This window comes from Ursus americanus, chromosome X, assembly GCF_024610735.1.
Source record: "Ursus americanus isolate L20-20 chromosome X, mUrsAme1.1.p, whole genome shotgun sequence".
Lineage (NCBI taxonomy): Eukaryota > Metazoa > Chordata > Mammalia > Carnivora > Ursidae > Ursus > Ursus americanus.
This window is the reverse complement of record NC_142164.1, coordinates 8071945-8099726: the sequence shown is the minus strand read 5'-3', so window position 1 is coordinate 8099726 and position 27782 is coordinate 8071945. Positions and strand designations below refer to the sequence as shown.

Genomic DNA, 27782 nt, shown 5'->3' with positions numbered 1-27782 from the left:
TGGGGCAATTTGTACGTATTTGAATAAGAAGTTAAAGAAGTTTATGTCTAATATGCTTACATTTCTCTACAAATTAGAAGGCATTTATACTATAAGATAGTCCTTAACTTGTGCTCAAATACCTGCAATGATTAAATGCAAAGTACCTCCTTTCTGAGCAGCCGAGTCTGTCTTTGGCTGGCTTTGTCTGTTCTGTACTTCCTGTTCCTGAACTTGTTTGCTTTTAATAGTGGTTCTACCTCTGTCCTTTGGGATATCACATAGCAGCAGGCCATCACTTTCTGCAAACTAACATCTTACTCGTCACATTTCAATAATCCATATTTTTTTTGTCCAATAACTCGTTCTAGCGAACAACGAACCAAGCATTTCCTCTCATTGATTTCAATCACCTTAAGCTTGAAGGATACTTTGGCCACTTTTCTATCCCTAGAAATTATATTGAATTTTATAGTTTGATATGAATTACATATTCCAAGTATTTTATTTTAGTTAGCATCTATAATAAAATTATCATTTGGTTTTGAAATTCCTTGAACTATGGTGGTATATTTGCAGTGCTTTTATGGGTTTCAATGAACAGAATTGAAAATTTGTTATTGACATAATTTTTAAGTGGTTTTAAAGCTATTACACACAATTTAAATACCTTAAATGAAAAACAGATATCTGGGGCTCCTGGGTGGCTCAATTGATTAAGCATCTGCCTTCTGCTCAGGTCATGATCCTAGGTCCTGGGATCGAGCCCCACATCAGGCTCCCTGCTCAGTGGGGAGTCTGCCTCTCCCTCTACCTGCCACTCCCCTGCTTGTGCTCTCTGTCTGTCTCTCTTGCAGATAAATAAATAAAATCTTAAAAAGAAAAAAGTAAAACAGTATCTGGAGAATTTTTAGCATATTCAAATAGTAAGTGCTAGTACTACGTTGTATATACTGATTATTACCACATTTTTGCTGTTCCATTTAAAAAGAAACAATTATAGTTCCAGTATGTAGTTTACATGCATTTTATTACTTTCTACTTTTGGGGGATGATATTCTAAACTCTCTAATATTACCCATTCACTGTTGTGTTAATTTTTCCCATAGAAAACTAATTCAGAACTGTGAAAAGTCTTTGGGCTCCTACGGAATCTGAATGAAATTTATAGAAGCCAATAAAATAGTAGATTCACAGAAAAACATGTAAGGCCATTTTCACTCAAACAACATTGTGTTCATTTGAATATACAATTTTTTTCCCTAAAATTAACCTTTACATTATATTTCTTTTCACATCACTGTCTCCTTCTGTCTTACTCCATACCTCTACCTGTTCTTTTCTTGCATCTCTCGCCTCCTTTCTAATTTCCCTCTCACTGTCCTATTTCAGAATATTGGAACTTGTGACCGGGACTGTTGGTAAAATCTCCTAAATGATCTCTGACTTCAGTCATTTCCTCCCTCCTCAGTAATCTATCTTTCCTACAACACCAGGGACACTCTTTAAAAACAGATGGAAGATAACATTCTACCGCTCAAAAATCTTCAAGAAAAACCTCCTCCCTCTTGCAGTCAGAGTTCTTTACAATTTTGCACAAGCCTGCCTTCCCAGCTTTTGCTTTTGTGACACCTTCCAGTGCCCTATACTTTCTAGCTCATCTGGTATATTGACTTTGCTCCCAAATCAATGGTTCTAGCTTCTGTGACTTTGCTCAAGCTTTACTCCTCATTTCTCAGAGATTCCTGTCAAGTCATACTGTCCTTTCGAAGGCACAGCTTCGATTCCATTTCTCCTAGAAAGACCATAAAGTATAAACATACTAGCCCAGCTGCCGGTGTCAGACGGACTGGATTTGCACTGTGTTCTACCCTTTGCTACCTGTAGAGCTTTAGATAAATCACTTAACTTATTACATCTGATGGTTTGTGGGACACATCCAAATTGTTCAAGGACAACTTGGGAAAAACGAAACAAAATTTAAGAACATTTTATCATGCATGTGTTGAATTTTCCTTACAAAGTAGTAATTTGGAAACACTAATCTAATGCCAAAACACTATCTGGGAATCTGGTAGGGAATTGTAATTTATGGATGTACAGTAACGCTCACAGTAAAAATCATATTATTTGGCATCCAGTCAAAAATTACAACCCAAAATGAGGAGAAAAAAACCATTAAAGCTAGCTCAAAAATGATAGGCTTGGGTTTTTTTTGGGGGGGGGGTGTTTCTGTGTGTTTTTTTTGGGCCAGAAATCGACAAGCTTGTTCTAAACTTCATGTGGAAATTGAAAGGACCTAGAATATCCAAAACAACTTTGCTGAAGTAAAACAAAATCGGAGTACTCACTCCACCTGATTTCAAGGTTCGTTATAAAGATACAATGTGGCAGGGGCGCCTGAGTGGTTCAGTCAGTTAAGCATTGACTCCGTTTCTGCTCAGGTCATGACCTCAGTGTTGTGAGATCCAGCCCGAAGTCGGGCTCCACACTCAGTGCAAAGTCGACTTGAGATTCTCTCTCTCTCTCTTCCTCTGCCCCTCCCCCCTCAAAATAAATAGACAAATCTTAAAAGAAAGATACGGTGTGGTATTGCTTATATGAAGATAGACACATGGATCAGTAGCACAGAATAGAAAACCTGGAAGAAAACCTACACATATGGTTAATGGATTTTCTACAAGTGTTTCAAGGCAATATAATGAATACAATTATTCCTTTCAGCAAATTGTGCCATAACAATTATCTATCCACATGCAAAAAGTGAACCACAGCCCCGTATAAAAATTAACTCAAAATGGGTCACAGACATAAATGTAAAATCTAAAACTTTGAAACTTTTAGGAGAAAGTTTGTGCGACCTTGATTAAAGGAAAGATTATTTCTACACCAAAAGCATACCGTAAAAGAAATCCAGAAAAGTTAATGAATTGGGCTTCATTAAAATGAATTTCTGTTCTTCAAAAGACTGCTAGAGAATGAAAAGAGAAGCCATACACGGAAGGAAAATTTTTCGGACAAAGTATCTCCAAATGCAAGCACACGAAGAGATGTTTCATGTCATTAGTTATTATGGAAATGCAAATTAAACTATGAGGTACGGCTATACACCTATTAAAATGGCTCAAATTTAGATTGACACACTAGGTGCTTGTAGCATATAGAGTAACTCCTACACGTTCCTGAAGGGAATGCAAAATGGTACAGTCACTTTGGAAAATAATTTATCAGTTTGTTAAAAAGCTGCACGTGCACTTGGGATTTCACACAGCCATTCTGCTCCTACACACACACACACGCACGCACGCACACGCACGCACACGCGTGCACACAGACACACAAGCTTTATTTCTATTTTTATTGAGGTATAATTGACATATAACACATTAATTTCACGGGTACAGCATAGTGATTTGATATTTGAATACACTGAAATGATCACCACAGGAAGTCTGATTACCATTCACCACCATATGTAGTTATAAATTTTTTTCTTGTAAAAAGAGGTTTTAAGATTTACTCTCTTAGCAACTTTCAGATACACAATACAGTATTATCAACTGTAGTCACCATGCTGTACCTGACATTCCCAGGATTTACTTATTTTATAACTGGAAGTTTGTACCTTTTGACTCCCTTCATCTGTTTCACCCACACCCTATCCCCCCACCTCCTGCAGCCACCAGTCTCTTCTCTGTACCTGTGAGCTTTTTCTTTGTTTTGATATATTTTGTATTTTTTAGATTCCACATATAAATGAAATCATATGGTATTTGTTTTTCTCTGTCTGACTTATTACAGTTAGCAATAATCATAGCAGCCTTATTTGTAATAGCCCCAAATGGGGAAAAACCCAAATCTCTATCAATGTGAATAAATAGCCACAAAAATGAATGAACAATTTGATACATGCAATGATAATGATGAATCTCAAATTAATTATACAGAGTGAAAAAAGTCATACTGAAGAGTCATTCTGTGTGGGTCCATCAATATAAAGTTCAAGACACAGAAATTAATCAATAGGGTCATAGAGCAGCTCAGTGTTCGTGTATGTGGGGTTAGGCTAGGTTGTGCACGAAGGAGGGATTACAAAGAGTTTGAGGAAACTTTTGAGGATAATGGTTATGCCCATTATCTTTATGGTAGTGATGGTTTCATCACTACCATAAATATTGTACACATATTTCAAATCTTGCCAAATTGTATGGTTCAGTTATGTGCATTTTATTGTATATCAGTTGTATCTCAAAGTGTTAAAAATGAAAATAATTAACAGATTTAAGCAATTATCTGATTCTGAAGTACCACTGACCACTGTAGTATACACTCTTAAAGGCAGCGACAGTGTTCTTCTGTCCTCTTTGAAATCTTACTCTTTAATACAGCATCTTTTTTTTTTGAAGATTTTGTTTATTTGTTAGAGAGAGAGAGTGAGCACAAGCAGGGAGAGCGGCAGGCAGAGCAGGCAGAGGCAGAGGGAGAAGCAGGCTCCCCACTGACCAAGGAGCCCAGTATGGGACTCGATCCCAGGACCCTGGCCGAAGGCAGCCAGTTAACCGACTGAGCTACCCAGGCGTCCCTCTCTAGTATAGCATCTTAGATATAATAAATATGATATAAGTCATCTTCAAATTGAATTGAGACAATTACAGTCTTCCAAATCACAAACCAACAAAAAGGAATGATAAAGTAATAAAGTATTTGCTATTCAAAAATCATGGTGGATTCTGTTGCTGATGTATTATATTATTGGCATCATGAGACCAAAAATGTATGGTTCATACGACTTTGTAAGTGGCAAGGGGATCTTTCATGGCCACAGATTAAACCCAAATGTCTAAACAATTTTTTGTGAAAGAGTGTACCCAACCACATGACTAACGGGGGCATTAAGGCATGAATGGTGCAAACAACCAACTCACACAAACTGTGGGAACACATCACAAAATACATCATACGAACAATAAATCGATCGCTTCATTTTTTTTAAAGATTTTATTTATTTATTTGACAGAGAGAGAGGCAGCGAGAGAGGGAACACAAGCAGGGGGAGTGGGAGAGGGAGAAGCAGGCTTCCCGCTGAGCAGGGAGCCCAATGTGGGGCTTGATCCCAGGACCCTGGGATCATGACCTGAACCGAAGGCAGACGGACGCTTAATGGCTGAGCCACCCAGGTGCCCCATGGTGGCCTTATTTTTAATGCATGGTAGAGAGCATGTTTTGTTTGGTTTTATTTTCTCTGTTTCTTTGTTGTTGGTGGTGTTTTCTTCCCTCTTCCCTTCCTTCCTCCCTCTCTCCTTCCCTCCCTCCTTCTTCCTTCCTTCCTTCCTTCCTTCCTTCCTGCCTGCCTGCCTGCCTGCTTTAACCCTAGGAGCAATTAGCAGATAATCATTTTCCGTTTTAGCTGATCAATCTAATAAATGCAAACACTACCTTAAAATCAGAATGTGGAGGAGATTTGCTAATTAGCTAATAAATCCAGACATTATAAACCCCCTTAACTAAGCCATTTTGGGAGGAAAATGTGACTTTATTGTACCAGTGGGCCCTAGGTCTGAAATAAGTGATAGGATTCCCAGACTCCACCCTATCTCTGGGCTTTACACTGAGCCAGTTTTCACACTGCATAATCTACTTGGGAAGAAAATGTGACCTGTTTAATATTAAGTTATTCCTATTGGCTGTTTACAAACCAGAAGCGTTAGATGGGTGATAGATAGCAATGTACTGAGCTAACACAGTTCTCGTTTCTTGGTGTTGAGACTAACGATAAATCATTGGTTCAGTCATTCTGAGTATAGTGTACTAGCCACTGAGTTGGGGGTTCTTGGTGTGTGAAAAAGATGAATCAGAAACACTTTCTTTTTTTGAGTTTGCAACAAAATCGAGGAGACAAACAGCTAGGAAACATATAAAGCAGAGTCAAGTACAGCTAAGAGTGATGCAAGAAATTTTCTGGGAGAGTATAGAAGGAATAATTACCATAAGATCACACTAGTTTCTGAAGCCCGAGAAGGTATTTTTCTCATTAAATATGGCTATTATTTGGTTTAACTATTGATGAAACAAAGGCAGCTGTCAGGTGAATACCTGCTCTGGTATTGCTGCTGTGATAACATTCATCAACTCTGTCTTTGCCTGAGTTCTCGATCTTTAATAAAGAAAAATAACATCAGTGCATTTCAAAGAGCTTTTATGATGTGGATGGTTGCCACAGAAATGACCACTGAATACCAGAACACTGAGCACAATTGTTACAGAAAGTTAAACATCTGTAACCATGGGAAAATGACTTTCAACGTATCCTTTGCCCTCATAAGTGAAACTAGCCATGTAAATCACATAAGAGACTCTATTCTATTAATTCCATCTTGTATCCTTGTTACTAGTAATCCTGCCATTTGAATAAAATAAAAGTATAATTATTTGATGGACATATTATAAATTATGTCATTTATGAACAATGACTCATTCTGTTACATTAAATTTGTATATTGAATTCTACTTTGTTTCATTAAGTAGCTAAATATCAAGAGTGTAACATTAAAAATTCGACCTACAAAGTGACAGATAAAACATAACTTGGAATTTCAAAATGTGATACGCAACATAGTACTGGAACTGCTAACCAGTGCGCTAATGCAAAAAAAAAAAAAAAAAAAAAGGAAAGAAGAATAAAAGACATACAGATTGGAAAGGAAGGAATAATATTGTTCTTATTTGCAGAGGACGTAGTTGTTTAGATACAAAATCTCAACAAATCTACAAGTCTCCTAGAACTAACAAGTAGGTTTAGTAGTGTCATAGTGTATAAGGCCAACACAGAAAAATCTATTGTGTTTCTATATGTTAGCAATGAACATTTGGAAACCAGAATTAAAAATACAATGTCATTAATCACTCCAAAGAAAATGAAATACTTAGGTATACACTTAATCAACGTTTCAAAAGTTGTTCTGTGAAAGGCAATGTTAAGAGAATGAAAAGAGGAGATAGAGACTGGGAGAAAATTTGTAAATTGCATATTTGACAAAGGACTTGTATTCGGAATATATAAAGGACTCCAAGCTCTACAGTGGAAAAGCAACCAACCTAATTAAAAAATGGGCAAAACGTTTGAAAAGACACATTACCAAAGAAGATATACAAATGGCAAATAAGCACATGAGAAGATATTCAATATCACTTACCATTAGGGAGATGCAGATTAAGAGCACAATGAAATATCACTATAAACTGATCAGAATGGCTGAAATAGAACATAGTGGTAACTGACATGCCTGGCTGGCTCGGTGGGTGGAGCATGTGACTCGATCTGGGGGTTGTGAATTCAAGCCCCACACTGGACCTAAAGCCTACTTAAAAAAAATGGTGGTGACACTACAATGAGGAATCATCTCACATCTGTTAGAATGGCTATAATCCAAAAGACTTGAGATAACAAGTTTTGGGGAGGACGTGGAGAAAGGGGAACCCTCGTGCACTCTTGGGGGGAATGTAAAGTGGTACAGCAATTATGGAATACAGTATGAAAGTTCCTCAAAAAATTAAAAATAGAACTATATGATCCCATTTCTGAGTATTTATCTAAAAGGATAGAAATTAGGATCTCAAAGAGATATTAGTACTACCATTTTCTTGCAGTGCTACTCACAATAGCCAAGATGTGGAAACAGCCTAAATGTCCATCAATGGGTGAATGGATAATGAAAATGTAGTATATACAAACAATGGAATATTATCCAGCCTTATAATAAGCAGGAAACCCTACAGTATGTGATAGCGGTTCTGAATCTTGAGTGAAATGAGCCTGTTGCAGAAGGACAAATCCCACGAGTCCACTTATATGAGATATTGAAAATAGTCAAACTCATAGAAGCAAAGAATAGAATGGTATTGCCAGGGACTGGGAGAGGTGGGGGATGGGGAATTGGTAGTCAGCATGTATAAGATGTCATGTATGCAAAATGAGTGAGTTCTAGGTATCTGATGTACAACATTGTGCCTAGAGATAACAATGATGTATTTTATACTTAAAAATCTAAGAGGGTATATGTTAAGTGTTTTTACCACAATAAAAATGTAAATTCATTTTTAAAAATTATCTGAATTGGTACATAGTTGATGACTATGATTGCATCTTGATATACTATTTATCAAAAAATATATCATTACTGGGGTGCCTGGCTGGCTCAGTCAGTAGAGCATCTGACTCTTGATCTTGGGGTCACGATTTCAAACCACATGTTGGGTATAAAGATTACTTTTTTAAAAAAAGATACCATTGCTTATCCTTTCCAGTGTTTTTTTAACCTCGAATCCGATTTTGTCTGGTATGTATAATACCCCTCTACTTGGATTCTTTTAGCACTTCATTAATAAATATTTTCCTGTCTTTTGTTGTTAAGCTCTTTGTATCATTACACTTTAAGAGTATCCCTTGTGAACAGCTTATGGTTGTTATTTTTGTATGTTTTGCTTTGTTTTCTTCTATTTTGAATTCTCTGACTTTAAATAGGGGAATTTAATGTATTCACATTTATTACAATTTCTGGAATGTTTTATTTTAACTCTCCTTATTTTATATACTTAAATTTCCATGCTTTCATGCTTTTGCTTCTTAAAAACAGACTCTTGTTGAATTGATGAAATTTTCTTTGTTTTATTTTTTTCTAATGGTTTAGAACTTAAGCATCTTACATTGTTTGACAAACTGCCACTTAAACTCATATGTTCTATTGGCATCTAGAATTAATACTTAGTCCCAAAGACAAGCCACTTATCATTAAACCACCTTCCCTGACTATATTTCCTTGGTGGTAACCATGTATATGGACAGACTTACTACGAAAAATGATAGTATATAAAATTTTTGCATCTTTAAATATCACTAACTACCAAATTAAATGTTTGCATCAATAATTATTAACAAAGACTAAAATAAAACATAAGTAGCCGTTTAAGGAGCAAATCTAAAATGAGTTCACTGTTATTAGTAACCATTACCTTAGAATTTATTTTCTCAACACTTGCATTCCTACACTTCAATTATTACTTTATATAGAAATACATAAATATAATTTTAGATATGTGTGTATATATATTTGTATGTTATATAATTGTATATTATGAATAAATATAATTTTAAATACTTGGCTTTGGAATACCACTCACAGTTGTAATGCTGACCTACTCAGAGTTCTGACACACCTTCTTTAATTCATATCATCAGAAATTTTATAAGAGTATTTAATATTTATATGTGTTCCAAAGACAGTGCCCGGTGACTTCTACTACCTTCCAAATAGCTGAATTCATGCATGTACTGACTATAAATATGAGATTTGTCACATCTCCAATCGAGAGGAATAACGATTCATTTTAAGAGATAAATCTGATGTACCAAACTATGCTAAAGACAGTTACAGCATGAAGTTTATAAATATGCATTTCCATTTCATCACTTGTATCAGTAGTTATGCTAAAGGACCATTAAAAATTGTAAACAGACTTAGAATACAGCAAAATAAAGGCCTTAAGTACAGTTTGGTTGAGCAACTGAAATGTATCTAAATCTGACACCTGTAGAATGCTGTAAATAGAATCAAAACCTTTTTTTGTGTTTTAAAGCATGCTCCAGTGTCTATTAACATTGCTAAAAAGTGTCTGTTTATAACTTCATAAATTTCATTTTCTTAAATCACATAGCACAGAGGTTTTTTTATACTTTAAGTAGTTATTTCTGTGATAGGTTTCATTTCTTCCTGCTCTCACTCCCATCATCAGTTTGAGTCAGATTTACTGAGAACTTATTTTGGTGCTGGGCCTGCGTGCAATAGTGTGAAGGAGTTACTGCTCTGCTCAGAGTGTGCTCCTCTTTCTCACCTGTGTAATCCCTTCTCTTACGACCGAATTTCCGTCCACTTACAATTTCTGCAACATTACAACCCTTTAAGAAACCTTGTTGTGTTATACATGACTTCGAATTTTGCAAAACGCTATGATCATGTGTGCACGTAAATCACACATTTGGGTGCACCAGTTTAGAACGCATATCTGTTGTCCTGAATGTCCACAACGTGCATCTACATGTATTCACGAATGCTTGCGAATGCATGTGTGAGTGCACGTGCACCCACAGAGCTAAGAAATGTATTCCAGGGTGTCCGCACCATCATTGAACCACTAGTGCTTTGCAATAATTATTTAAACTCTGCTATTATATAGTCTTTTCTCTGAGCATCTTTTCATATGTTTACTAATCGTTTGTATTTCTCTTTCTGTGAATGTCCGGTGTGTCTTCCTTGCCTGCTTTTCTATTTAGGCTTGTTTTTGTTTTCAACATATAGATTCACCTTACATGTTTAGATAACTCTTTGTCATGTTTCCTCAAAATATTATCTCCCAGTCTGTTGTGTCTGTTTTTTTTTAAGATTTTATTTATTTATTTGACAGAGACAGAGAGAGAGAGCACAAGCAGGGGGAGAGGCAGGCAGAGGGAGAAGCAGGCTCCCTGTAGAGCAGGGAGCCCGATCCAGGGCTCCATCCCAGGACCCTGGGATCATGACCTGAGCCGAAGGCTGATGCTTAACCAACTGAGCCACCCAGGCGCCCCAGTTGTGTCTTTTTTTAACGTTTTGTTGTCAAATAATTTTACACTTAAAAGAATTGCAAAGCTTTTTGTGCAGAGTTCCTGGACAGCATTTAGGGATCTTCCCCTGGTGTTAACATCTTACATAATAAGCATCATAAAATTATCAAACCTGAGAAATTAATGTTGATACAATACTATTTACTAAACTGTGGACTTTATTCATATTTCACCAGGTTTTCTACTTATCTCCTTTTTTGGTTGCAGAATCCAATCCAGGGTCCCACATTTCATTTAGTTGCCATGACCCCTAGTCTCCTCCAATCGGAAATGTCCTCTGTCTTTCCTTATCTTTCATAACCTTGAAACTCTGGTCAGGTGTTTTTTTTTTTTTTTTAAAGATTTTATTTATTTATTCGACAGAGATAGAGACAGCCAGCGAGAGAGGGAATACAAGCAGGGGGAGTGGGAGAGGAAGAAGCAGGCTCATAGCAGAGGAGCCTGATTTGGGGCTCGATCCCACAGCACCAGGATCACGCCCTGAGCCGAAGGCAGACGCTTAACCGCTGTGCCACCCAGGCGCCCCTGGTCAGGTGTTTGTTGAACGCCCCTCAATTTGTTTTTTCCTAATATATATAATATATATTATATATTGCCTTTCACCCATTTTTTTTAAGATTTTATTTATTTATTTGACAGAGAGACAGCCAGCGAGAGAGGGAACACAGGCAGGGGGAGTGGGAGAGGAAGAAGCCGGCTCCCAGCGGAGGAGCCTGATGCGGGGCTCGATCCCAGAATGCTGGGATCACACCCTGAGCCAAAGGCAGACGCTTAACAACTGAGCCACCCAGGTGCCCCACCTAATATATTTTTTTCTTGATTAGACTGAGGCTATTGATTTGGGGATGAAGAGCACATAAATGTTGTGCCCTTTACCTTGCACCATGTGAGGACATTCACCACATCCGTAAGTTCTATTACAGGAGATGTAAACTTCGATTGCTTTGGTGAAGTTGGTGTCTGCCACATTTCTCTCTCTAAAAGTTATTTTTTTTCCTGTCCATATACTACACCTAAGAAGCTTATCATTAAGTCTAGTCCATGCTTAAGTGTGTGAAAAGTTAAGCCACAGGGCGCCTGGGAGGCTCAGTCGTTGAAACATTGGGCTCTCGATTTCAGCTCAGGTCATGATCTCAGGGTCCTGAGGTCAGCCCTGCATTGGGCTCTACACTCAGTGCAGAGTCTGCTTCTCTCTCTCCTACCCCCGTTTGCACACGTGCTCTCTGTGTCTCTCAAATAAATAAATAAAATCTTTTTTTAAAAAAAGTAAAAGAAAAATTAAGCTACACTTCTCAAGGTACGTCAGAAGTTTCAGGAATGTATGTTAAAACCACCAAAGTCATTAATCTTGGGGGGAGATAACTTGAGTCTATGCAAATATCCTGTTTCTCTTAAACTTTTGCCAACTATTATTACTTTTTACAGTGGATCTTGCCTGCCACAATTATCACTGATGTTCTTTTATTTTTTTAAAGATTTTATTTATTTATTTATTTATTTATTTATTTATTTATTTATTTATTTCAGAGAGAGAGAGACAGAGAGAGCAAGCAGGGGGAGGAGCAGAGGGAGAGGGACAAGAAAACTCTGTGCTGAGCATGGAGCCTAACGTGGGGCTGGATCTCACAACCCTGAGATCATGACCTAAGCGAAACCAAGAGTTGGTTGCTTAACCAACGGAGCCACCCAGGCGCCCCTATCACTGTTGTTCTAATGGAGGTTATCAATTTCTCACATTCCCACCACGATTCATTTAGGATTCCCATCATTCATTTACATTGGTTTAGGCTCACAGGCATTAATCGTATTCTTTGGGTTTTAATCCAAACCTACCATTGTTTCTTTTACTTTTCATATTGCTCTACCTGTGGCCACTTGGGTCTCTTTTGGTTGGTGCCTATGTCCTTTTGACAGTCCTTCTATCCACTCCCCTCTCTGCTTTCGCACTTCTGAGCTTTCTGGCATCATAAGATGTTCTAGGTGCACCACTAAGGCCTGGAATTAACCATCACCCAAAGAGCCCTGGCTCCTTTTATTGGTAAATGGTGTTTAAAGATGGAAATCTGGGAGCTATGTGTGTGTTCTTACTGGGTTGTCATTGTTTCTAGGCCCTCTAGACAGACAGAGCTATGAATTAAATGTATGCTAACTAAGTATACAGAATATATACTTATATACATATAATTATCTTTATATTTGTTTATCCACATAACTGTATACATACTAAAATGAACATGAGTTCTTAAGCTATTTCCAACTGTAATCCACTACCACAGGGTTCATTAGAGCATTCCCTTTTGCTTAATTGTAACTTCTTTCTTTGACAATGAGAAACTTGGCTTTCGTTTTTACAATGTATTTTACTTACTTTTTTACAACCTAGGATACACGTATTGTGATTTCAGATTTGCTAACTCTTAGTCTTGTGAAAACCAAATTTAACAATTAGAGTGCAAGCCTTGTGTACACGTCTTTTTGTCTTTAACCTTGCAGTATCTAATCAAAACATCATTTTCAAAAACTTATGATGTACTATGTACTGGTTAACTGAACATAATAAAAAATCATTTTCTTTTTTTTAAAAAAGATTTTATTTACTTATTTTTGAGAGCGAGAGAGCACGCAAGCACAAGCTAGAGGAGGAGCAGAGGGCAAGGGAGAAGCAGACTCCCCCCTAAGCAGGGAGCCTGATGCAGGGCTTGAACCCAGGACCCCGGGATCATGACCTGAGCCGCAGGCAGATGTTTAACCGGCTGAGCCACCCAGGTGACCCAAAACATTTTCAAAAGTTGCTTATGTCAGCTTCTTTCTTCCACACGTCCTCAGTGTGGTCGTGACCTACATTTTGCTATTAGATTCATTTGTCACAGTCTGCATTCCATCTTGGGTTTCTGTGACATCCTGTTTGATTTTTAAAATTTTTTCACTAATAATAAATCTTTGTAGTGTATAGTTCTAAGGGTTTTGACAAATGCAGAGTCACGTACTGACTTCCATAGAACCACACAGAAGGGGTCCGACACTATGAAAGTTAGCTTGCACTGACCCATTGTAATCTACCTCCTTTCCCCAATGCCTGAAAGCCATTGGTCCTGTTCTCCATTCCTATACATTTGCCTTTTCCAGGTTGCCATATAAATGGAATAACACAATATGCAGCTTTCTGGCAGGCTTCTTTCGATTAGAAAGATACATTTGAAAACCATCCACGTTATTGTATAGATCAATCAATGATTCCTTTCATTTCATTTCTGAGTATTGTAGGTTATGAATGTACCATAGTTTGGTTTATATTAACTCATGGAGAGACAACTGGTTTGTTTTTGGATTTTGGCAATTAAGAAAAAAAGTGCTATAAACATTCATACACAGGTTTTTGTGTGAACATAAGTTGTGGACTCACTTGGGTAAATGCCCAGGAGTGCGATTGCTGGATTGTATGGCAAGTTTCACTTTGTAAGAAAGGGCCAAATTCTGCATGCCCGCCAACTGTGTGTTAAGTTATAGATACCCCACATCCTCAGCAGTACCTTTTTTTCCCTTTTTTTTTTGCCTTTTAATAAATGTGTAGTGATATTGCAATTTTAACTTTCATTTCTCGATTGAATAATGATGTTGAATAACTTTTCCAATGCTCGTTTGCAATCTCTGTGTATTGTTTGGTGAAATGTCTGTTCAGAACTCTGGCCCATTTATTGTTTGTGTTGTTGAGTTTTAACTCAGCTCTATTGTATAGAGAATATATAATCACATAATCAAATGTGTTATTTGAAAAATGTTTCCTAGTCTGCAGCTTGTCTTTTCATTCCATTAGCACTGTCTTTTACAGAGCAAAAGTTTTAAGTTTTCATAATGTCCAATTTATCAGTTTATCATTTGAAGGATCATGCTGTTGATGTTTTATCTGAAAGCTCTTTGACTAACCTATCACACAAATTTTTAGTTATTTTTAGTATAAGTTGTACAGTGTGTGGTAAAGTTCATTTTTATGCTCAGGAATGTTGTTCTATTATTCTACCACCATTTGTTGAAAAGGTTATTTATCGAATTGCCTTTGCACCGCTATTAAAAATCACTTGTCTGTATTTGTGTGTGACTCTTTCTGAGTCTGTTGTTACATTAGAAAAGTGATAGAAGTGTCGCTCAAGTGGGGGGAAGGGAGGCAGAGGGAGAGGGAGAGGGAGAAGCGGACTCCCTGCTGACCAGAGCTCCTTCCCAGGACCCCAAGATTATGACCTGAGCCAAAGGCAGACGTTTAACTGACTGAGCAACCCAGGTGCCCAGAGACAGTTTGAATTCTATTTCAAATTTTTTTTTTACTTATAAAATAGTTTAGAATTTCAAGTGTGATGTTCAAGAGAAGACATCTGTGCCTTGTTCTTGAACTTAAGGGAAAAGCATTCATACTCTCACCATTAAGAATGTTGTGAGCTGGAGGGTTTTGAGTACATGACCTTTATTAGGTTGTGTACATTGTCTTCAACTCCAAGTTTCTTGAGACATTTTATTAGGATTTAAATTTGTTGAATGCTTTTTCTGAGTCTATTGATGTGATCATACAATTTTCCCCTCCTCTGTTCCTATGTTAAAATATATTGATAGATTTTCAGATGTCAAAACCAGTCCTTCAGTTTTGGAATGAAACCCACTTGTTTTTGATGTATGATCCTTATTATGTATAAGCAGATTGGATTTGTGAATATTTTGTTGAGGGTTTTGCATGTACGTTCATGAGAGTTATTGGTCTATACAGATACTAGTCTGTAGTGTCATTGTCTGTTTTTAATATTAGGATAATGCTGGAATCATAATATGGGAAAAGAGGTGTTTATTTTCTACTTTCTGGATGATATCATGTACAATTGGTATTTCTTCTTCAAATGTTTGGTAGAATTTGCCAGTAAAACCATCTAGGCTGGAGTTTTCTTTGTTTTGGAAAGTTTTTCAACTACCAACTCAATTTCTTTAGTAAAGATATAAGATTGTTTAGATTACCTGTTTCATTTAGAGTGAGTTTTGGTAATTAGTAGCTGTGAGGTATTCATCATACATTTTATGTAAATTGTTACATTTTTCAGACATTGAGTTATTTGTAACATTCCCTCACTATTTATTTAATGTCTCTCTGGGCAGTAGTGATACCTCCTCTTCCATTCTTGAAAGTGGCAATTTGTGTGTTCTCTTTTTATCTTGGTCAGAATGGCTAGAAGTTTATCAATTTTGTTGATCTTCTCAAAGAACCAACTTTTGATTTGTCTTTTTTTTTAATTATTTTCTTTTCGCAATTTAGTCTTCCTGCTCAAATCTTTATTATTTCCTCCCTCTGCTTGTTTTGTGTTTAATTTGCTCTTTCTCCATAAGTTCTTGAAGTTGAAGCTTAGGTTATGGCTTTAAGGGGTGCCTGGATGGCTCAGATGGTTGGGCATCTGCCTTCGGCTCAGGTTGTGATCTCAGGGTCCTGGGATCAAGCCCCATGTCAGGCTCCCAGCTCAGCGGAGAGTCTGCTTCTCCCTCTCCCTCTGCCTCTCCCCCTGCCTGTGCTCTCTCTGTCTCTCTTTCTCAAATGAATAAGTAAAAAAAGTCTTTCAAAAACAAAATGAAATTTTCTTCTTTTAATGCTTCAAATATAATTCAATATAATAGATGCCATTAAACATAAGCATTTAGTATTATATAAAGATCTTATTTATTTACTTACCTACTTACTTACTTATTTATTTAAGAGAGAGCAAGGGTGAGAGAGCACAAAGCAGAGGGATCATGAACTGAGTTGAAGGCAGACATTTAACTGAGCCACCCAGGCACCCCACATTTAGTATTATAAAATTCTTTATAAGTTTTGCTTAGATGCATTCCATAAATTTTGATGTTTTGTATTATAATTTTAATTCATTTCAATAATTTCTATTTTACTTTAAGATTTAGATGTATGTTATTTAATTTTAAAATATTTGAGGATTTTCTAGGTATGTTTTTGTTGCTAATTTCTAGCTTAATTTATTTGTGGGCCAAGAACATAATTCGTATGTTTTCTATTTTTAAACACATTTAAGTTTATTTTGTGACTCAGAATATGGTCTCATTTGGTAAACATTCCATGTACACTTGAGAATTCTTCACAAGCTTTTTGTGATCAGTTCCTCATTTGTAAAAGGAACTAAAAATAGTACCTGTGTATGAGGTTTGTTTGTATTCTGCTATAAGTGAAAGATAACCTGAAAAATACTTGCTTAATAAGTAGGCTTTTTTTTTTCACTCAGACCAAAAATATAGGGGTAGGCAAACAAGGGTTGGTATAAATGCCAAAGAGGTCATCAAAAATTATTTTTAGATATCTTCCTGTTCATAACAACTTCATTTAGTGCTTTTGTTACTTGTGACCATAAGATGCTCATTCTATCTCCAGGCATTAAATTCTCATTCTAGGAGGAAAGGTAAAGGATGAAAAAGCAGAAGGGTTGTGCTTACAGTAGAGAATCAAAATCATCCCAGAAATCCTCAATTTCAAGGGAACATGGGGTGAGGAGAGTCTGCTTTTATTTGAAGGTGGACCAGTGCTTATTAAAGCATACACTATACGGGCACCTGGGGGGCTCAGTCGGCTAAGCCTCTGAGTCTTGGTTTCGGCTCAGGTCCTGATCTCAGGGTTGTGAGCTGGAGCCCCAAGCTGGGCTCCACACTCTGCTCCAAGTCTGTCTCAGATTCTTTCTCTCTCTCCCTCTGCCCCTCCCTCTCGTGCCCTCTCTCTCTCTCTCTTTCTAAAATAAATAAATAAATCTTTGAAATGTATACTATAAACCTTAGGGCAACAACTAACAAACTTTTTGAAAGGTATACGCAGTGAGCAAATAGCAAAGGTAAAATTGAAGAAAAATGCTCAGCGAATCCAAGTGAAGGCAGAAAGGAGGAGAAACAGAGAAGAAATAGAAAACAGTGGGACACAGATTAATCCGACCAAATCCGCAGCGATTTTAAGTGTGAGTAGTCTAAACACATCAGTCAAAATTCAGAGATTGTTAAATTGAATAAAAAAGCAAGATAGAACTAGATGCTGTCTTTGAGAACCCCACTTTATGTATAAAGATGTAGGCACCTACAAGTAAAAACGATGAAGAATGTTAAATAGTGCATATACCAACAAGATGAAAGTTGGCCTGGTTCTGTTCATACCAAAGTAGAAATTAGGATGAGAAACACCATCGTACATAAAAAGAAACATTACATGATGATAATGTGGCAAATTATTCAAGGAGATATAACATAACAAATGCTTTGTTTCGTGGTTATAGCCTTAAGAAGTAGAAGAGTTGAGGTTTAAACTAAAGCACGTTCATAATATATTTCCCATGTATATTCAAAATTCTTCCTGAGCTTGCAATTCAGTTTCACTAAGGTATCTGTTAATTCCTGCGCCAGTGTCACAATCTTGATTAAAATTGCTTTATAGTGCATTTTAATTCCTGTAAAGGTTAATTCCCTTGCTATTATTTTTAAAACAATTTCTTGGTGTTTCTCATAAATATTCTTTCATATTAACTTTAAGGAATATTCTGTTGAGTATGAACAAGTCTACACACATAAATTTCACCACTTAGATGAAATAAACCAATTCCTCAAAAAATGCAAACTACCCCAACCTATTCAATATGAAGTAGATAGTCTGAATAGTCTTATAGCTAGTAAGGAAATTGAGCTTGTAATTCTTACATCTGCTCCGCTTTCAAGGAGCCTCGAATAAAGAAATATAATAAATAAAATAGCCAGCTCAAGAGAGGTGTCAATCAACAAGGTTGATGTCTTTTGAAACATTGTGGATTATTTGAGAATAATCTGCATCGTGTGTTGATAGACTCACGTTTGTATTTGTGAGACAGTGTTTTGGGGCCTGGGCTAGGTTCAGGAAAGTGAGGGAAACCAAATATCTATTCTACGAGGTTTTCCTGGTTGCTTGATATACTTTATACACATCATCTCATTTAAGGCTTCCCATAATCCAATGATGTGATTGGTATTATTGTTTTCTCTATTTTATAATTAGAGCAAATTCTTTTTTTATGTTCAGTTAGCCAACACATAGTACATCATTAGTTTTTGATGTAGTGTTCAACGATTCTTTAGTTGCATATAATACCCAGTGCTCATCACAACACGTGCCCTCCTTAATGCCTACCACCCAGTCACCCCAGCCTCCCAACCCCCTCCTTTCTGTAACCCTTAGTTTGTTTCCTGGAGTCCAGAGTCTCTCCTGGTTTGTCTCCCTCTCTGAATTCTTCCCATTCAGTTTTCCCTCCCTTTCCCTATGGTCCTCTGTGCTATTCCTTACATTCCACAAATGAGTGAAACCATATGATAATTGTCTTTCTCTGCTTGACTTGTTTCACTTAGCATAATCTCCTCCAGTCCCGTCCATGTTGCTGCAAATGGTGGGTAGTCATCCTTTGTGATGGCAGAGTAATAGTCCATTGTATATATGGACCACATCTTTATCCATTCATCTGTTGAAGGGCATCATGGCTCCTTCCACAGTTTGGCTATTGTGGACAATGCTTCTATGCACATTGGGGTGCAGGTGGCCCTTCTTTTCACTTCATCTGTATCTTTGGGGTAAATACCTAGTCGCGCAATTGCTGGATGATAGGGTAGCTCTATTTTCAACTTCTTGAGAAAACTCCATACTGTTTTCCAGAGTGGCTGTACCAACTTGCATTCCCACCAACAGTGTAAGAGGGTTCCCCTTTCTCTACATCCTCACCAACATTTGTTGTTTCCTGCCTTGTTAATTTTAGCCGTTCTGACTGGTGTGAGGTGATATCTCATTGTGGTTTTGATTTGAATTTCCCTGATGCTGAGTGATGTGGAACATTTTTCATGAATTACAGAAAATTCTTATACAGTGCTTATCACCTGTCACATATTATTCTAAGCCTTTATGTGTTAATCCTGTCAGCAATCCCAGGAGATTAGCACTATTTATATCCCCATTTTGTTTTCAAGACATCTGAGATACAGAGAATTGTACACCGTACAAACTTTTCCTTAACCACTCTTCTGTGCTACATTGGGAAGGATGACTAATTTTCTCCAGCCAAGGTCAGTAACTTGGAAAGGCGGGATACAAATCCAGCTGTGTATGACTCCAAAACCCGTGTTCTCTCCTCTCTCCCCATGAGCAGAAGTGAGAAGGGCTAAAGGTCTGGAATGATCTTGTGCTGTAGACATTTGTAAGTAATCATAGTTCCTCATTTTCTAGATATTTTCTCAGGAGCTGCTACAGACATAGGGCTATATGACTCTCTGTTAAAATCTGCCAGTAACAAATAAATTAATAGTTCATAGGAAAGTTGTGGTCTCAACAATGAGCTTCACGTTTGTAGTTGGGTGAATTTTTGGATTTTTTTTTAATTCAAAATCAGAAGTAAAGACAATAAAAACAAAAATAAAGTAGTGAGATTACATTAAATAAGAAAGCTTCTGCACTGCAAAGGAAACTGTCAATAAAATGAAGTCAATCACTAGGATGGGCAAAAATATTCTCAAATCATATATTTCATAAGGGATTAATATCCAAAATATATTAAAAACTCACACAACTCACTAACAAAACACAATCTGATTTTTAAAACGGGCAGAGGACCTGAATAGACATTTTTTCCAAAGAAGACATCTAAATAGCCAACAGGTACATTAGAAAGCCCTCGACATCAGGAAAATGCAAATCCAAACCACAATGAGATATCCCGTCACGCCTGCTCGAATTGCTTTGATCAAAAAGAAAAGAGATAACAAGCCCTGATGAGGATGTGGAAGAAAAAGAATCCTAGTCCACTGTTGGAATTGGTGCAGCCACTATGGACACGCTAGGGAGTTTTCTCAAAAAAGTGAAGATAGAACTACCATAGGACCCAGCAATCCCATTTCTGGGTATATATGCAAAGGGAATGAAAGCAGGATCTTGAAGAGCTAGCCACACTGCCATGCTCACTGCAGTAGTAGTCCCAGTAGCGCAGACATGGAAACATCTTAACACTCCTCAGGGAGTGAATGCATAAAGAAGATGTGGTATGTGTGCGTAATGGAGTATTCCTCAGCCCTGAGAGAGAAGGAATTTCTGCCATTTGTGACAACATGGATGGACCCTGAAGGCATTATGCTGAGTGAAAGAAGCCAGACAGAGGGAGATAAATACTGTGTAGTATCACTTATATTTGGAATCTTAAAAAAAAAAAAGTCAAGCTGATAGACACAGAGAGTAGAAAAGTGGTTGCTAGGGGTTGGGGCACATAGAGAAAGCAGGTAAAAGGGTATGAACTTTCAGGTATGTGATGAATAAAATCTGAGGATCTAATGGAAAACACGGTGACTGTAGTTGCTAAGAAACACTGTGTTATATAATTGAAATTTGCCGAGATGGTACAACTTAAATGGTCTCACCAAGAAAACAAAACAGAGCAAAACTAGTATGTGAGGTGATGGATATGTTAATTAACTAGATGGAGAGAATCCTTTTACAGTGTGTAGGTATATCAAATCACCATGAGGTACACTTGAAATATCTTACAATTTTATATGTCAATTATGCCAACATAGAGCTGAAGAAAAACAAACAAAACACTACTGCCTTTGCAATTAAAACATTTAAACACTCCTCACAACAGAAATACTAGCTCTATGTTACTAGTTAATGTAACTGCTAGCTACTAATCCTACTAATAAAGTTTCTTATGTTCACATAAATTCCGATGGCAGTGGGCAGGGTCTCTGCTCTCAGGTGACCCAAGGATCCAGGCTCCTTCCACCTTGGCTTCCTCATTGGAACACTGGCAGCCGTGTTTGCTGCTGAGTGGAAGAGAAAGCCTACAAGCAGCCTGCTGGCTTCTGTCTAATGACGTACGGAGTGGCAAAGTTTTCCCCCATGTCCAGGAAGGAGACAAAGATAAGATGTGACGTGACGTGGATGAACACTTGTAGTCTCTCCCATAGGCTGACGCACAGTACGTACTCAAAAAAGAGCCACCATTATAATTTGTTATGAGAATGACTTTCTTCATTTCTTGAAGGAGTTTCTGACAAGGCCAAGTATACCCTAAATTCTCCAACTTTTTCAGGTGCCTAGTGTGTGACAGGAACTTTCAAACACAGGATCATGTGCTTTTCCGAGGATCCTGTAAATGTCAGAAGGGAGTATTTGCCCCTCTTCACTCACTAGCACTTTTGCGCACTGCCCTTTGCATTAACCTCTATAATCTCAGTAGGCTGAGAATTTTCTCCTTCCTTTTGATTCGTGGTCAAAATCTTAACTTGTGAGTCTCTGCTCCCCTCCACAGGTGCCCTTAGGCAAACTGAAAACCAGGATTTTCCTGTGTGGAAGGTCCACAGACACAGAGGCAGTAGAAGGATATATTTTTTTTTTCTTTTTAAAGAGTTAGCATGTCTACCCGGGAACAAATTTTTGCTTCCTAGGAGGATTCCAGGGTTTTAGGGATTCAGCTCCAGTAGATGTCTTTAAATGCCTAGGTAAGCAGATTCGTCTGGGTAGCTGTTCGCTGGCCAGTTTCAAAAAGACATCCATTTAAAATTCTGCAGCTATCACAGCGGTTTTAAAAATAAAAAACCCTCTAATTTCAGGGTTATAGCCTCCAAACCAGGAGATTATGTGCCCAGTCAGAATCTACTCACTAGCGCATTGGGAAAACACTTTGAGGCCAAGAGGGAAGGACTAGGCATTGAAACATCGTGTCTAAAGTGAACTTCTAAGTCAAAGGGGCTGTTGCTATGACAGAGGATCCAGGGTGAGGGATGGGAGGCAAGGGGAGTTCTGTGAGGAGCAGCAATTCTTTATGTCAGGGGAAGGGCAGGTGATCAATTCTAGGCTGTTCCACTGGGAGTAAAGCATAGCCTTCAGAGGAAGATTTAGCAGGGAGCTAGTGAGCTGGTCAGGTTCCTGAGTTGGACAGGAGGGCACACTGAGGAACACCAAGGGACAGTGCTGTCATGTGGGAAAGTGCTGGCACTGGACAGAAATAGAGTTGGCTCTCAAGGGGGACATATGGGGTACGGAGAGGAGCCTCTGTCAACAAAGCCCACAGGCAGTACCCAAGTCCTGTTTGATTTGCATTGTCACCTTCCTTCTTAGGCCTGCCTTCAGTATCTTGGGACAGAGACCTTCTTTTTGTGGCCTGAGAGACATTACAGAAAACTGAGAAGAGAAACGAATGAACTAAGAGATGGAAGACGCCTCAGGCTGGGAGTGGGAACCACACGGACTCTAGATGAATTGAGACTAGAAGTCTAATCCCAGCCCTGTCATGAGGACCTGGGGAATCATCAAGTGCTATGAACCTCAGGCTCTTCATCTCTGAGGTGAATTTGGTGAGCCCCGACTTGTTCTGCTGTAATGTGTGTGACGTGAGTCATATCCGGTATATACCGCATCCTGAGTGAATGGTGAGGAGTCTGGCTCCTGGGTAACAACCCTAACGTGTCATTTTTCCGGCCTGACCCAGGCAACTACAAAGGCTTCACCTGGCAGGCTCATGGGGACTCAGCCCTTCTCGTATTTGCATTCCCAGCCCCTGTACTTTTATTCTCAAGTGTCTTTATCTGAGGCCTCGGGCAGAGATCTTCTGGGCCTCTACTGAGGCCTCCTTAAGGGGGGGAGGAGAACGAAACCTTGAAGACACTTTCCCCACCTGCCTTAGCCCCTCCCCCTTGCCTTCCTCTGATTTCAGGGTGCATGCAACTGCCCTGAGCCCTTTGTTCTGGCTCTCTCAACAGTGAGGTGACCCCCACGTCTGCACTCACCCCCCTGACCCTCGACTTGGTGCACCGTTATCAGGAGGAAAACGAGATAGAAGGAATTGGCACTTTCTCCTGTTTTCACTCTTGCTTATAGTATCACGGGACGTGATCAGCCTTAGCTCTGTTCTGTCTGGCTTGTTGCTTCAATCAGCTCCTCTGACACCTGGCCCCTTAGCTCTTGGTCCCACTCAGCCAAGCTCCTGACAGATGACCGTTGCTTCTAATATGATTTTGGCACCAGAGCCTTCCGCCCTCTCCTCTGGGAATTTGTTTTGTGATCCAGGTCCTCTCAGAGAATACTCTCAGACACTGGGCACCAAGTCAGTCAGAGATGCTGCTTCATAAATCTAAGTCAGCAAATTCCCACTTAGAGAATAGACTACTTGGTTTGGGTGTGGGGCTGTGGGTTAGTCTTCACCAGCCGGATCCAACTCAAAGCTCCTAGAATTCAGTCAAGTCAAAGACCAACTCCTTCTAACCCTTCCAGCTGCTCTTCTATCCAAAACACTATTTCCATTCCTTTCACCCCACCAAAAAACTAGTCCTTGCTTAGAGAGGGCCAACATCCACTTAGAGTAACCTAAGTCTAATGCCATTTTAATGGAGAAGGTTCTGGCTCTCCCAGGCCAGGGAAAAGAGTGCCATCCTAGTGGCTTCTTGGCATCACTTTAAGGAAGTATCACCCTATTTCTCGAGAAATCCTTGCAGAACACCTGGTTCGTGCATTGTGTTCAACTACACTGGGCTTTGAAAAGAGCTCAGAACACGTTCCATACCTGCCTCAGGTAGAGTTATTTCTCTCTGATTTATCCCTGATCCAAAAGTAACTGCTAGGACACTTTTCTGTTCCAGACCTTTCTCTCAACCGTAAGGCATGCCTTTTCAGAGTCTGGCCCCAGCAGGACTTAAAATTCACTCCCACAGAAGGAAGTGCACTTTCCCAATGCCCCAGATGGTGTTGGCTCAGGGTTCTTACACTTGGTTGCTCCTTATTTTTACCTTGTCCTGTAGCTCTTAGGGGACATCTCACCATCTTCCCGATAGGACTGCTGCTCTGAATCTCTACCATTCTCTGGGTGGGGGTGTGCCCTGCTGATCCCAGGATCCCCCTTACTAACACAGAGCCTTCCAAAGAGCAAGCACTTAATTCATGTTTGGCAAATAGACGAGCCAGTGAGAAAGAATTCATTTCAGATTTAATTTCTCCTACGTCCTTGAATAAGCCAAACAACCCTGGTAGGCATCACTTAAGTTTACATGACAGACTAAAAAGGGTAAGTGAATCCAAGAGAGAGCCGTCCTTTATGTTTTGCCTCTATTCTGTGAACGCCTTGATTTTGCTTCCACACTTGCTCACATCTCCAAGGGATTCCTATTCTAATGCCTTGTTATCTCGTTCCAGGTCACAAAAAAGATGGGGGGTTTTCCGATTTGTTTTGTAAAATATCAAAACACACAAACCTGATGAACAACTCTAAATGTGTGACCATCGTCATTCATAAAGTTAGATTCTGAAGCTAATTAAACTTTCTGTTATGAGGAATGATATTTGAGGGGCACCTCGCTGGCTCAGTCAGTAGAAATGCGACTCTTAATCTCAGGACTGTGACTTTAAGCCCCACATTGGATGTAGAGATTACATAAAAATAAAAACTTATTAAAAAAAAAAACAGGGGCGCCTGGGTGGCTCAGTCAGTGAAGCGTCTGCCTTCAGCTCAGGTCATGATCTCAGGGTCCTGGGATCGAGTCCCGCATTGGGCTCCTTGCTCAGTAGGGAGTCTGCTTCTCCCTCTCCCTTTGCCCCTCCCCCCCCACTTATGCACGCATGCTCTCTCAAATAAATAAAATCTTTAAATAAATAAGTAAATGGCAAAGCATATGAAAGAATATTTCACCAAAGAGGATATACAGAAGGTGTATCAAAACTTCCTCATACCAGCATGGGAAGGAAGTGGGGTTGGTGCCATTGACCTTGGCAAAAAACTGTAGGACTTCCATCTTGCTGGTTGCGGCATGGGCCCTGGGACCCCACAGGAACCGGTATCAGGCAGGGTCACTGTCCAACACCTGCCAGTACTCCAGGTATCCTTCCTGCACCCAGACTTTGGTGAGGAGCTCCCCGGGCTCCCTGTAGATGATGTGCTCCCTGCCTGCATACACCCCCATGACTCCCAGCGCCTCCCACACCTCCTCCTCGGGGGCACGGTCGCCCTCCAGGAGGATCACCCCCAAGAGCAGCATCAGGAGGCCGGTCTTGGGCATGCCCTGCTCACCGCTCGGCATCCCATCGTGTAGCAGTGGCTGGCAAGGTCCACTTCCTTCACCTCAATGCCAAAGACAATCTCCATGCACTCACAGGCTTTCCTGAAGATCTCAGGGCTCTTTGGTGACACTCTTCAGTGTTTCTGCCTCTGTGATGGGCTCCTTTGTTACCTACTTGACACTCAGGAACCGCACCAATTTGGCCACCTTTTTGTTAAGTGCATCACTGAGCAAGGACTTAGGCTCTGGTGGAGTCCCTTCTCTTCTTGGCTTCTAGAACTCTCATCAGATTGACTCAATGGAGTGGCTGTGATGGCAGTAGGGAAGGAGCAGGCTGTCTGAGAACTCTGGGGAACACATGGTTTTCCAGCAGCAGGCACCACGTCTGGGGTGCCCAGGATCAAAGGAGAAAGAGGAGGAGGTTGTGGCTTCTTCCTCCTGAGGCATGGGACCCTGCACACAGGTCCCAGGGCTGTCTTGGGGCCTGAAAGTCTTCCTCAAGCTGGCAGTGCTCACTCTTCTGACCCAGAGGCATGATGACTTATATCGGGTGTAGCTTGCAGGAGGGTGGGCATTGGGGATCCCCAGACGTTGGGGGCGGAGGAAAAGCATCAGTGGCCTCAGGTGAGAAACTCATCCATGACAGCTCAGATAAAGGCAGCTTCCAGGTCTCCTTTTTGGTGATGCTCTTGGGCCTCACAGGGCTCCTGTTCTCCTGGATGGCCTGTTTCCCAAGATCCGAAAGAGGAATTGAGAGAGCTCCTCAGGGTGCAGCTGGCACAGCCTGAGGCTTCTAGACTGAGATAGGCCACGGATGGTCAAGCATTGTGGGGTCCCATCTTCTGGAGCCCTTGGTAGACACTCAGGGTGTGCGCTTCACCTTGACTCCTGGCACGGTGCCAGCCCTCTCTGATACGCTGACCTGACGACATGGGCCTCAGACCCAGGCTTTCACCTCCCAGTTCTTAGAGCTCCTATAAGGGGAATTGAAGGGGCAGCTCGGGGTGTAGACTACAGGCACAGTCCTGGGTCCCCAGTGCTGACAGGAGGGCTGCGGCCAGACTCTGTGAGGTCCCCACTGTTCGGGGGTGGATGGTTCTCTTAGTGCTCAGAGTCCTAATCTTTCCTCTGCCAGGGTCTGGGCCCCACCACTCTGCTGAGCTCTGACTTTCTTCTGAGGAAGAAGTAAGGGGCACCACCTCTGGTATACTTGCCCAGGGCTCATAGCAGGGGCCTCCTTCGTCTATAGTAGGAGGGCCCAGGTTGTTACTCATATTTACTGCTGACAGGGCCTGCTCCATCCTCTACCTCAGCTGACCTGACTTTGCATCCTCAGATTGAAGGCCTCCCTGAGAGGAACCACCACCTGCAGCGCCATCATGGAAGGAATCACCTACCACCACCTGCAACGCCATCATGGAAGGGATCGCCTACCACAACTGGCCACCCCTAATTTGTGTCTCCCAGGTACGACAGCAGGGGCTGGGCTCATCTGTTCTGGGACAGGGGTACCTGCAGTTCTCCTTCAGGATATTCAGCTTTATATCTGTATCCCACCCCCACCGTGCCTTTTTCTCAGACCTCCCTGAGACCACTGAGACAAAAGTAAAAAGATGCCAAATCCAGCTAATTTTGCCTGAGGTCTCCCAGGCCTGGCAGCAGGGGCAGGCCAGGTTTCTGTGGGATGCCCTCTCTCTGGGGTGGGGAGGCATTCTGAGTCCTTTTCAATGTAGTCGCAGCTACTCCTGACAGGGCTTAGGCCACCCGTATTCTGTTGACCCGAGAATCCTTCCCCCGGGCCACGGCTCCAGTCTTCCCAGGGCCTCCTGTGTGTGGTGGGAGCTTCCCTGCCCTTCCTCAGAGCCCTCACTTTGATGCCTGCTGAGCTGACGCTAGCCCCCGCAGGCCAAGATTCTCATCTCCCTGACATCCCTGATCCAGAAATGAGGCAGGGGTGCTTATCCTTCCCTGCTACCCAGGATCTCCAGGCGTGACAACAGGAGTCAGGGCAGATTTTTGTGGGGACCCCTCTAGTTCTAAGGTGGAGGTATTTCAGTCATTCTCTAGGTATTCCTATTTCCTCCTGACA

The 27782-nt window shown here is 40.1% G+C and overlaps 1 pseudogene; it reads right to left on the bottom strand.

Moving 5' to 3' along the window:
• Positions 1-1707: 1707 nt before the first annotated feature.
• On the bottom strand, positions 1708-27108 carry LOC123786854 (melanoma-associated antigen 8-like; annotated as a pseudogene).
• Positions 27109-27782: the final 674 nt, after the last annotated feature.